The sequence below is a fragment of the Choloepus didactylus genome, chromosome 12, assembly GCF_015220235.1.
Source record: "Choloepus didactylus isolate mChoDid1 chromosome 12, mChoDid1.pri, whole genome shotgun sequence".
In the NCBI taxonomy this organism is placed as follows: domain Eukaryota; kingdom Metazoa; phylum Chordata; class Mammalia; order Pilosa; family Megalonychidae; genus Choloepus; species Choloepus didactylus.
The window spans coordinates 60653030-60665140 of NC_051318.1; the positions used below are offsets into that span (position 1 = coordinate 60653030).

The 12111-nt window shown below is 40.8% G+C and overlaps 1 long non-coding RNA gene across 2 annotated transcripts in view; it reads left to right on the top strand.

Annotated features, from left to right (window-relative positions):
• LOC119507282 overlaps positions 1-12111 on the top strand; it is a 205320-nt gene that overhangs the window by 3506 nt on the left and 189703 nt on the right. For both annotated transcript variants that reach the window (XR_005211183.1, XR_005211182.1), the window contains exon 2: positions 439-512. This is a non-coding gene — a long non-coding RNA (uncharacterized LOC119507282). The remainder of the gene's footprint in view (positions 1-438; positions 513-12111) is intronic.

Genomic DNA, 12111 nt, shown 5'->3' on the forward strand with positions numbered 1-12111 from the left:
CCAAGGCACTAAAGTTCCAGTTTCTCTCCATCCTTTCCAACACTTGTTATTTTCTGTTTTTGTTTTTTGTTTTTGTAATAATAGCCACCCTTGTGGGTGTGAAGTGGTGGCTTATTGTGGTTTTGATTTGCATTTCCCTATTGGCTAATCATGTTGAGTGTCTATTCATATGCTTATTGGCCATTCGTATATTCTCTTTGGAACAATGTTTGTTCAAGTACTTTGCCCATTTTTAATTGGGTCCATCTCTCTTGGGCACGTGGGTGGGTGGAGATGTCTCACAAGACAGACCCTAAAGGATACAGCTGTTTCAGTTATTTTATTAAGCTCTCTAGTGGCAAATTGGCAAAAATCATACAGCACAGTGGCTTAGAGTCTTAGAGATACAGCTTTACACATTAAAACAATTTTTTTTTTCTGGATAATTCTGTTTTCTAGGGTTCATAAGCAGGGCTGCCATCAACATCTGTGGGGCCCAGAGGAAGAGTGAAAATGGATGCCACAAATAAAAGGTCTAAAATTTTAGAGTATGAATCAAGCTAACATACTGCTATATAAAATATGTATTATCCTCCTACCTTGACAAATATACCCTCATTACAACAAAATTTCTATTTTTTTTCCTTTCAGTCTTTTCACTTTTCTGAATTCTGTTTTATGTTTACTACCATGATCCTAATTTGTTCTCAGCCTCAGTGATGTAAAAAATGCAAAATAAAATGTAACTTTATTTAGAGTATAAAAAATTTGAACAAATCATTTTTTAAAAACATAGAATACATGTAAACATTGAAAAACAAAATCTTTTCATGTTTTCAATTTATTTTCTTCTAAAATGTTAAAATTAACTGTTAAAGGATGAATTTCAAATTGCAATGAATGAACAGAAATTTTCAATCCTTATTTAAATGGAGCTGACATTACTTTACCATTTTTAAAATTTATTTTTGAACATAAATTAAGTCATTTAGATATATTTTTAAAAATAAAGCTATTACTAATTCTAGTGCTCAATGTCCATCTAATTAGCAATGTAGAGAACCAATACCTTACTTCATGCATGTCATGTCCAGATCTACATGTATACAAACCTAAGAGTAACATGAATGGTTTAATATTGCAGAATGTTCCTCAGCTTTCATGTGCTGCTATTGTGTCTACTCTGCTAATTTGTGAGGTGCCTCCAGAACCCTGATTTGGAATATGAAAAGAAGGAAGACAATGTGTGCTCAGCAGTATTGGGAAATGATACTTCATTATGCAAGAAATCCATTTAGTAATAATATCTGAGAGGATTATTAACAGTTATTTTTTTCTCTTACCTAAGCACTTTTGCTGCTCAAATCCTTCTGGCACTCTGAAACCTTGTCAGTCCCTGAAGTTGGCAGTGGCACAACCTACAAATCTTTATGGCATTTGGAAACTGTCACCTTTTCTTTCCAAGACATAGGGCAAGAGACAGGAAGAAGAGTTTCCCAGGGGCCTGAACACGATTGCTGATGAGAATGGATGTTTAGGTTTATGGATTGTGCTGAGATCCTGAGTACTGGATCCCAAGTGACAGAGTTCCTACTGTTCTTTAATAGATTCCTTTTGTTTGGGTCCAAGGACATAGGCACAACCAAGAGACTGAGATTTGGAGGGTGGGGTGTCTGTGCATAGCCTTGCAAAGTACCTGCCATCACTTTCCCTTTGGATACTCAGGATTTGTGCTGTTCTCACCCACTGTGCCAGATTCTCTTCTCAGTTACAAAATTTTCCTTGAGGGACTTGACTTTCCTTCCCGGACATCTGGCTTCCTTGGGACTTTTCTGGTAGACATGTCTGACTCTAATTGTTATCACAGGTCAAGGCTGGAACCTGTTTGTGTGTCGCTGACCGTCCTGTGATAGAGATACACACTTTTTCTGCTAAGACCCTAAGGACCTCTAGGGTGTTGCCTAATCCCATGTGCTGTTCCATGTTGTCTCCCCCAGTTTACGAAACACTCTGTTACATTTAAATCTTTCTAAATGGTCTCTTCTCAACTCTGGTGGTCTAAAAAGTGATGAAATGTTCTAGATATTTTATGTGCTTTAAAGATAAGCATACTGTTGCTCCTAGTTGAGTTTTATGGCTCTGCTCCTCTGTTCTTCTATTGATCTCACTTCCTCATTGAACACTGTCACCACCCAAGTGTAAAAAATATAAACCATTATCCCTCATGGCATCACCCCTGTGGCTTCTAGTCTCTTGCATTGTCTGAGAAGATCCCTTTCCCCTGTTTGTCTGTAGCCATGCAGAGCAGGGCTCACACAGATGAGTTATAATAAAAGTAAGGAATTCAGCGGCTCAGATTATTTATAACTGAGGCCAAGCTTTGACATTTCTCTCCAGCTCTCTCTCATCAGTGATAAGCTCTTGCTTCAAGATGCTCAAAGCAAATGGTCATTTTGACACCAGTGCCATCTTTTCAGCCCCTCCCTGGAATTTTAATTTCATAGCCTCCTCATGCAGCCCTCCTTCCTTTCCCCTGTCTCCACCCCCCATATAGCTCTTTGCATGGTGTTTAATGACAGATCTTGAATCCCAGCTCCCTCACATACTAAGGTGTGTCTTTGGACAAATTACTCAACCTCTCTAAGAGTCAGCTTCCCTATATATAAAATGGGCAGTTATAATGGGTGGTGGGAAAGATTAACTGAGATGATGCAGGGAAGGCCCTGGCAGAGATGTGGCATTTGGAAGAGGATCAATAAAGGGTGGCGATTGCTATTTTTAAATCCCTCCCTTTTTTTTTTGTCTTTGGATTGTTTCCCAGTTTTGCCTGAACTTTGATTCAACTGAAGGAGCAGGCCTACTGGAATTTTCAATGCTAAACAATAGAATTTGCAGTTTTATGATAACTTGCAGGGGCCTATTTGAACCTAGAAAAATAGAGTGCCTCCTCAGAGATGGACCGCCTTAGGGAACAGGGGATGATTCATAGATGTTATAGACCTTACTGAAGCAAGTATTGTCCTTCTCTCCATGTATGGGTTTTTGGCACTATTTCCATTCTCCAGTGGAGTTGAAGTTGAGTAATAAATAGAAGATTATCTGTATATAAAGTACTGTAGACTATATATATATATATATAAGCATATAAAAATTATATATAGAAATATGGATATATAGTTATAGATAAGCAAACAAATCCCTAACAAAACCTCCAAAACAGAAAAACTTAAACCAATCTCTCCTTGGCCCACAATTCAGCCCTCCTGTGCTCCTGGTTCCTGCCAACCACCCACACAGTTATTATTAACCTGGCACTAAGGGTTGGTGGTGTGAGGAGGATGTGTTCTGCAGTAGAAGAAGCCATACCTTGGTTAGGAGGAAGCACTACTTCAGCTCCTGCATGTTTTACCACACACACACACAAAAGGATTTGCACATTAAAGGAAACAGAGCCTGAGAGAATCAAGGAAAAACACAACAACACATCTATGCACAGCACTTGATGCCCAAGGAGCAGAAAAATGACTCCTTCATAGAACTGAAATAATCAAAACTCTCTTTTAACTTATTAAATGGTGACCTCTGCTTGCTTCCTCATAATAGATCTCCTGGGTGTTGCTGAATGTACGCACGGCCTCCCCTCCTTCATGCCCTTATCTGCACTGTTCCCAGGCTAGAGTCCCCTCTCTCCACCTCTCCACGAAGCCTGATTGTTCGGCGTCTCGTGGTCCTCCTGTGACTTTCCTCCCGCCAGTGCCTTCATTACTCTCTATAAGATCTCAGTTAATTTTCAAACTATGCAGAAGCAAGAACGATGGCTTGTATTTTAAAATTGCCTTACCTCGTGGCACCTACAGAGTCCACTTAGAGTTCTGGGCACATAGTGGGTGTCAATTGATGGCTTGGCAGCCCTCCTTTTATGTGACCATAAAACAGGAAATCATGCCAGTCTTTTATCCCTTTCAAAACACGACCAGTAAGAATTTGAGGAAAACCTTGCTTCTCTTATGTTGTAAAATGCCTCTGCTCATTTTATCTTGTGTTAATGCCGAGCAGCCTCAGCTAGCAAACATCGGTGTACTTTCATATGCATTAGAGAAGATGGACAGATGCAACTGAAACCCATCTGGAAGGTAAAAAGTGGTAGGAACATCAAACTAGAAAATACATTCATAAACAGGGTACAGATATTGCTGATGCCCCGAAGTCATCTCGAATACACTGTTGCCTCAAATTCCCGTGGCACCAGCGAGCAGAGCTTCAGGCAAGCAATCGCTTTTGACGTGCCTGTTTTTCTTGACTCAACCCAGAAAACATGTGAATGGATTGCAATGTCATGGCCAAAGGAAAAGGGAAAACCCCAAACCCAGAGTGCCCTGAGTGCAAGATGACCTTTTGATTAGTTTCTCCTTTTTATCTGCTGTTGTTTGTGATTCAGGAAAGACAGCTCTTCATGTTGTCTCTGCCAAACCTGCAGAAGCTTTTCTTTCCATTTTAAAGAGTCTGTCAACAGATGCTATCTTCTGGAAAATAAAACAAAAACAACAAATGCAAACCCACAGATGACTCTTCCTCCCTGTACCAAACCAATACACTCTGAAATCAGGAAAAAGCTTTTTTTTTTTTTTTTTTGTATTTCTCCATGTGCAATGGTAGGTTTGAGTGTGTGCTTATGTTCTCTTAGAGTTTTTTATTTTAGTATATTTGTATTATGTTTTTCTGCAGATCCACATTATATAACAGGGGTCGGGAGGGTTTCTACTACTTACTATGTATATCATCACAGTGGCTACTTCACAGACGTTGTTAGGTGTATTGAAAATAAAACACTATCATCATTTTCTACTTTCTTGGCAGAAATGGTAGTTGTCTGAAGCAAGCAAGCATGGTTTGTTCTGTAACTGATTTAATCTTTCCTTCATTTCCTTCCTTCTCTTCTTGCTTTCCTTCTAGCTCTCCTTCCCTTTTCTCAGTCTGTTATGCAGTGATTCTAAAGTTTGAGGGCTTCACAGTATTTGCCCACTTAATAGGGGAAACAGAACACAGGCTTGTGTTTGCTGCTTTATTTAATATCTACTTATGCAGCTGTATTTTAGCTTATGGGCACATATCACATTTTTAAAAAAGTTTGGCTCCATGTTTAGCTTCACTCAAGTGATGCTAATGTCTGGCTCATTGCATCCCTTAGATTTTCCACATATTTTAACAATCATTTTCCTCCAGTTCATGTTGAGTTCACTTCCATTGTTCTTTAGGTCTTCTTGATGATACTTTTCAGGAATGGGAGTCATATTAATTGGGGGAAAAATATACAAATAGTTTGACTTTTTAAGATGCATTTTGATTTTGCAAGAAAATAGATGTGATTTTCTTTTTATTTCCTGCCCAATTATTTCAGAAAAATCATGACAAGGGAGCTAAATAGTGACTAGTATGTGTTATCATGTGTAACAAGGAATAAAATCACTCTTAAAGCTCTTGGCATTTGCTTACCACTACAGAGACAGTGACGGCTAGTAATATATCTGCAATATCATGTCAGTTGAAACTCTGGCTTTGAAACTCTGGTGTAATAAGATTAGAGCAGCTAAGAGACTGAAGGACCCACAAAATGTGTCAAACTGGAAATGAGGGAAGGACCCAGCATAGGATAGCTTACAGAAGAGAAGACAAAAATGAGACATGAAAGAGGGAAGAGACCTTATCTTCATTGTTCCACAAGGAAAAACCAGGCCTGCTGGGTTTGCTGCCTTGTAGAAATAGTGAAGCAGAAGTTGAGTGACTGAACTTCAGGAATATTACAAACAGAATTCTTTCTTTGGGTGAGAACCAGGGCCAGATGGAATCTGTGGCCCTTTCCATGAGAAATGGGGAGGATTCTTAGTTGCAGGGTTAACAAAGGTGTAGGATGTCATTGGGTAGATGATAGACGTTTGGCATTGAGCGTTTCAGGAGGTTTGGGGCTCTGACCCCATTTCATGTGGTGGGCTCCCTTGCTTCCTGTTTGCTGTGCACTATGAGGTTGTGGTCCCCACTGGTTGCTAGGGAAGTCTGCAAGCCAGCACCGGAAGACGGGGGCTGCAGGGAGCTCAGCAAACTGTGGCTGAAGACTTTGTTTGGTCAACCAATGAGGGAATTTGTTCACTACCATGCCTAAATGACTCTTCCACTAGGATCACATGTGTTTTCCTCTTGTTAAATCTAGAGAAGTCAGGAGTGTGAAGGAAAATGTTTGTGGGGGTGGTCAAAGAACATGCTTATAAAAGCTAGAGGCCCCCTCAGCAATGCCCTGAGCATGATGCAAACTAAACACAACATATGAGTGAGGGCCTGTGTGTCATCTAGGGGCATAGATTTTCACTGTATTTTCAATAAGATGTTATAGACACAGCCTGCTCCTATAATGGCTTTGCTGTGGCAAGCTGATAAGAAGAAAAGAAAAGGCAAGGGTAGGCTTGGGAGAGTGAAAGAAAAGGTATGAGAAACAGCTGAAAGTGCTGAGAAGAGAGGAGAGAAATCATTATAAAAATAGGGGATGGGGATTTGAAACATGCAAACAGAAAAGAAAAAATAGGTATTTTCTTTTCCTGGCCTGCTCAAGCAAATACCATGAAATGGGTCAGGTTAAACAATGGGAAAGCATTGACTCACAGTATTAAGGCTAAAAGAAAAGCCAAATCAAGGCATCATCAAGGTGATGCTTTCTTCCTGTAGACTGGAGCTCTGGGGCTGGAGGCCGGGAATCCTTGGTCCTTGTCCTGTGGCAAGGCACATAGCGGTGCCTCCTGGGCTCTCCCTTCTCCTCCAGGTTCTGTTGATGATCAGTTTCTTACTCCCTGTGGCTTTCTCCCTATGTCTGAAGTTCATTCTACTTACAAAGGACTCCAGGAAGAGGATTAAGACTGAGGCAGGACACACTTTAACTGAAGCAACCTCGTCAAAAGGCCCTACTTCAGCTGGGCTCACACCCACTGGAATGGATTAAGTATAAGAACATGTTTTTCTGGAGTACACACAGCTTCAAACCACCACAATAGGTATTCTTTGGATGCCAACAGAGCAACAGATTCTGGATATTAGACTCATCAGGTATATGATTTACCGTAGATAAAGATATCCACTTATAGAAACCAAAATCAGTGTTGAGTAAATAAAAGGAGGAGCTGTGCAAACAAAATTGGAATTAGCAACTCTTCTTGCTATGCCTCATCTCCCCAAGTGAAGCAGGCCTCTCCTCAGGTGAAGGATGTGTAATCCGGCCTACAACCTCCAAATTGTAGAAATGGGTGATTCTGATATTTATTTCAAATTTTTAATCTAGGACCAGATGGATCAATCGTAGCGTTACACACTTAAAGTAGACCTGATTTTTAAAAATCAGTAAAAGATAGCTTTGTAGCCCTAATTTCATGTTGGTAGAACTCAGAAAACTTGCGAAGTCCATCAGAAAGGACAGGATTTTTAATTTTTGTTACAACAGACTTTGTTTTGAAGCATGGGAATCTAGAGGTGTTTCTTAAAAACTGGCAATGACAGTAAAATACCGGTAAAGGATATCTTCAGGCTAAACTAGAGACCTGTATAAGTCCCAGTTTCTTGGTAAGAGGGAAGGTTACTCACAGTTATGAAGAGGGAAAGAGAAGTTATGCTTTTGTAGGGCTGACATTGTTTCGGGAACTGGGCTAAGGGCTTTGCATCTACTGTCTTATTTATTCATCATGACCCCACAATTAAGTGTTAACATTAGTGTCATGCAAAAGAGGAAATTATGCATCCATCAATTGGGAAAAAAGAATAAATATGAAAACCGTAATTTTTTGAACTACCTCTTCCTTCCATTGTGTATCTTGGGCTTGGGTTCAAATATAAGGTAACTGTAACTTTACTTTCAAGTCCGTAAGATTTCCTGTGAGAAATGGCTACTTCCTCTCTTCTCCAGGAAGTATATTGAATCCCTAAACTTTCTACCATAGCTGCTACATGGATACTACTACTCACACTGAGGTGGTAAAAAGGGCTGCGGGTGCCCAAGCCATACTGCCCTGCCACCCTCAGGCTCCACCTGCGGCTCCTGATGGTGCCACGTGCTGGGGCATGGTCAAGCCTTGTAACCAGACAGTGGGACAAGCCACCTGACCTTCTATTGACTCAGATGAAGCAGCTCGCACATGTGCAGTGGAAATCCCTTTGGGTAGCAGCATGGAACTGATAGCTCCCTCCTGGAAAGTTCTATCTTAGAGTGGCTTCCTTGAAAAGCAGATCCTAAGACAAGGGTTTGGGTGCAGATAGTTTCTTTGGGATGTGATCCCAGGAAGCACTGAGAAGCAGTGGGGAAATTAGACAACGATGGTGGAAAGACAATAATAGATGGTAATGAGAGAACTATTGGTGTAAAAAATCAGGTCTCAGTCTTGCTGGGGACCATATAAAAGACTGTGAAACATAGCTCAGAACTGTCCCACCACAGGGTATTTATACAGCAACTCCTATTTCTCATTTATGGAAGGTTGCTCATGGAGCAAATTCCAGCCTGCCTGGCAACTGGGCCAAACTCCTCCCACAGAAACTACCCAAACAGGTAAAGAGATGCAGAGTCGTTAAACATGAATAGTCTGTTAGCTACCTCCCAGAGGGGCAGAGAGGATATGGTGGGACACCAACATGTTCTGCCCTGCTCTCAATTCAGGAGGCTCTGAAACTGCTCACCCATATGCTTCTTTCCATTGTAGGAGATAAGCCTTCTCTTCTCTGCCCACATGCCTGTCTCAGCCCACAGAGAAAGGAACAAATGTCTGCCTACACTTCCGCCTTCTGACACTCATTCCCTGTTGGAGGAGGTTTGGGAAGGGAAGTGCTTGCTTCTTTCTATTCTTTGCTTGGTTTGCCTCAAGGGAAGGGGAGGAGCTAATAGAATCAGTGGAAGGGCTGAGATCACTTGGGTGGGCTGATCCATGTGTTTTTATTGTGTGGCCCTTTCCCTGCCTGCCACTTGCCTTGGGAGGAGGGTCAGGGCTCTCTTCAGTTCTCGTTTCCTGCCTGGTAAACACAGACCTCAGGCTGGGTCTGAAGCAGCTTTCTAGAGGCAAACAGAGCCATTCTTCTCTTGCTCTTCCCATCCCACCAGCATCTTGTGAGGTTGGCGGGTGATCCTCCACAAAGAAGACGGTCAAAGATCTTAAGTTGTTTTGCATGCACCCTCTTTAGAGAAGACCCTAAATCTTGGCTCAGGGAGGGGGAAGAGGCCCCATTAGTCTTCAGACTTAAGTCTAGTTCTTCCACTGTTTCCCAGAGACCCTGTATTGGCTTCACTTGCCAACCACTAAGAGTTGTGTCGGTCTCCATTTGATATTCATTCTTTGTCTAGTTGTGTCATTGTTTAGAACCTTGGAGGTTCTTACTCTCCAAGAGAGAAACAGAATATGGGACCCAAACCCCACTCCAAACCCCTGAACCCCATATCTTACGGTGATTAAGAGCTTGGTTGACCTCAGTTCAAATTTCAATACTGCCACTTATTAGTTGTGTGAACTTTGTCAAATCGAATAACCTCTTAGAGACTCAGATTTCTCGTTGGGATAATAATGTCTGTCTCATTGATTTTTAGTGAGAATTAAATGAGATAACACCTGTAAAATTCTTGCACAGTGTAACGTCTCAATAAAAGGTAGTTGCTATTAGTTAAACAGTTTGGGGGCAACTTCAGATTTTAATTTCATTTGCCATCCTTTCTAAACTTGAAAAATCTAAAAATATCTTCTATTTGTCCCATGGCAGGCCATGCTTGGAGAAATATTTCTTTCATAGTAGTAATTCTTAGTTAAGCAGATTTATGAAAAACCAAGGTAGTCATTTGTCTTCATAGTATCTCTATAGAGAATCCCCCTTCCCAAGGCTTAGTCTGGGAGGTTTGGGTGGGGTTGACCCCCATCCTCTGGTTTCAGGTGTGGGTTCATGTCCACATTTGGTGATACAGACCACACCGTGTCTTTGGCAAAAACATTTGGTTCAGAGATGAGCTTGTGACACAAGTTGGACCAATTAAAACTACTCCTGGGAACTGTCACGAATGAAGCACAGTCCTTTCGCCACGGTCACTAGCTGAAATGATGATGTATTCCTGGAGCTGTTGGGCTGACTCTCTTTGCCACTCTGCTGGATAGTACCTGCCTGAGAATGAGGCCAACACAAGTGGGAAAGTGACAGAACCTAAGGACGTCTTCAAGCACTGGGCTACTAGCTGTGCCCTTTGAACTTCCCAGTTACATGGGCCAGGAATTGTCTTTTTTTAAAAGCAAATTTGAGTTGGGGTTCCTTCACTTGCAATCAAATATTCCTGACTAATGTCCCACTATTTTTGACCTGGTAGCTTTCCCATAATGATTTACAATAGGTACCTGATATTGTGAACTGCTTTTTATGCTGTGGATAATTTGTAATATGTAATGTACACAGTGGCTGCCCTACCCTATGTCTGTGCCATACTATATCCTTGGTCCTCGTCTATTCCTGGGGTTTATCCTGTTCTGCTGTCCGCCCTCTCCCAACCTGCTCTGTATTCTGCAATCCTGCTATGAGGGGAGGGGTAACGGCCACGGCGGGAAGGGATGTCGCCGCTCTCCCCATGTCACAACCACCAGTCATCCTCCCCACCTGGAGATGAAAAGCTTTGTTTCCAGCAGGATGGTCTTGACAAACAGGAAGATGAGCATTTGTTGCCTGTGAGGTCCAATTTGACCCAAATTTCCCCTGACAAAAAAGGCCCTGTCACTGCAGAGCATTGGTGCGAGAAATTCTCACCATCGGAATGTTTCCATTATTTTAAGGCATTACGTGCACAAAAAGGCTAACCAAAAGCAAATTTCAGGGGAAGGGTGGACACATAAGGACACATTACTTCCTAACAGCACCCACTATCAGATCAAGAGGATGGAGAGGTAGGATTGGTTGTATTTTTATCACGGGCAGAAGGGTCAAGAGCACACGCTCCTCTAGTGCATAGCTGGTTACAGTGCAGCAGCCAAGGCTGGGCCATCTCACTGCCTCCCGACCTCTGCTCTGACGAGGACTCCAGCCCTAAAATGAGGTTTTCCTTCAGTGAATTTCTATGGCACATCTTACTGGAATCAGCATCTTCAGCACATTCTCACTAATTAAGGGTGCATTATTCATCTAGTTTCTCTTTGCTTAAGTGTGTGCAATGAATCTTCTCTCTTTCTGCTCTGTCCTCCTTCCTGTCTTCCTCCTTCTGCTCCTTGCTTCCTTGTATCCTCCTCTTCGTATCAAAGGCATATAAAGAATAATGAATGCCATTATCTTTTTTGTTTTAAAATTATACCTGCTCATTAAAAAAAAATTAGATATCTCCCTAAATTTCACCAGTGGTTATTTCAGACACCTCCCTATGTATATTAGAAATATAGATATATAGAGATAAAATACTTTTAGGAAAATGGGATTATTCTATATATGCTCTTCAAAAATAATAAGTATTAAATTTGTTTTAATTTAACCAAAAAAGAAGAAGCTACATGAAAATGAAGTATTACTGAGCTTCAGATGAATTTTCATTGTAAGGCAAATTGGATCTCAAGGAACCTTGCAAGAAAATAGAGAGAAGGTAGTCTTTTTTTTAAAACTAGAGATTGAAATTTTGGATGATACCCACTGGTTCCTTGCTCTGAAGATCACAAAATCAGCATATTTACTCCTTCCAGGTTTCACCTCTCCCTACATTTTTTATTATTCATATTATGATTTTTCTATTGTCAAAGTTTCTGAAATACATACTTTGTTTAAGATTTTTTCTATATACACATCCAGTGCTTACCACCAGGTTTTTTGTTTGTTTGTTTGTTTGTTTTTAGGTAATTTATTTGGTTCACTTTTTGGTTGACTGGGTTTTACCCTCTAGTAATATTTCTTTTTTTCTGTTTTTTTTTTTTTAAGAACTTATAGGTTGATAGATTCTCTAAGTTCTTGCTTAGAATTCTCCCTTGCTTTTACCCTTGAAGTAATAATTGGCTGTATATAAAATTCTTGTCTCGGGGCTTTGTATTATTTCATTACTGCTTTCTAGAGTTGATGAATTTGTGGGAAAACCTGGGTTCTATCTCATTAATTGCTTGCTTTTTT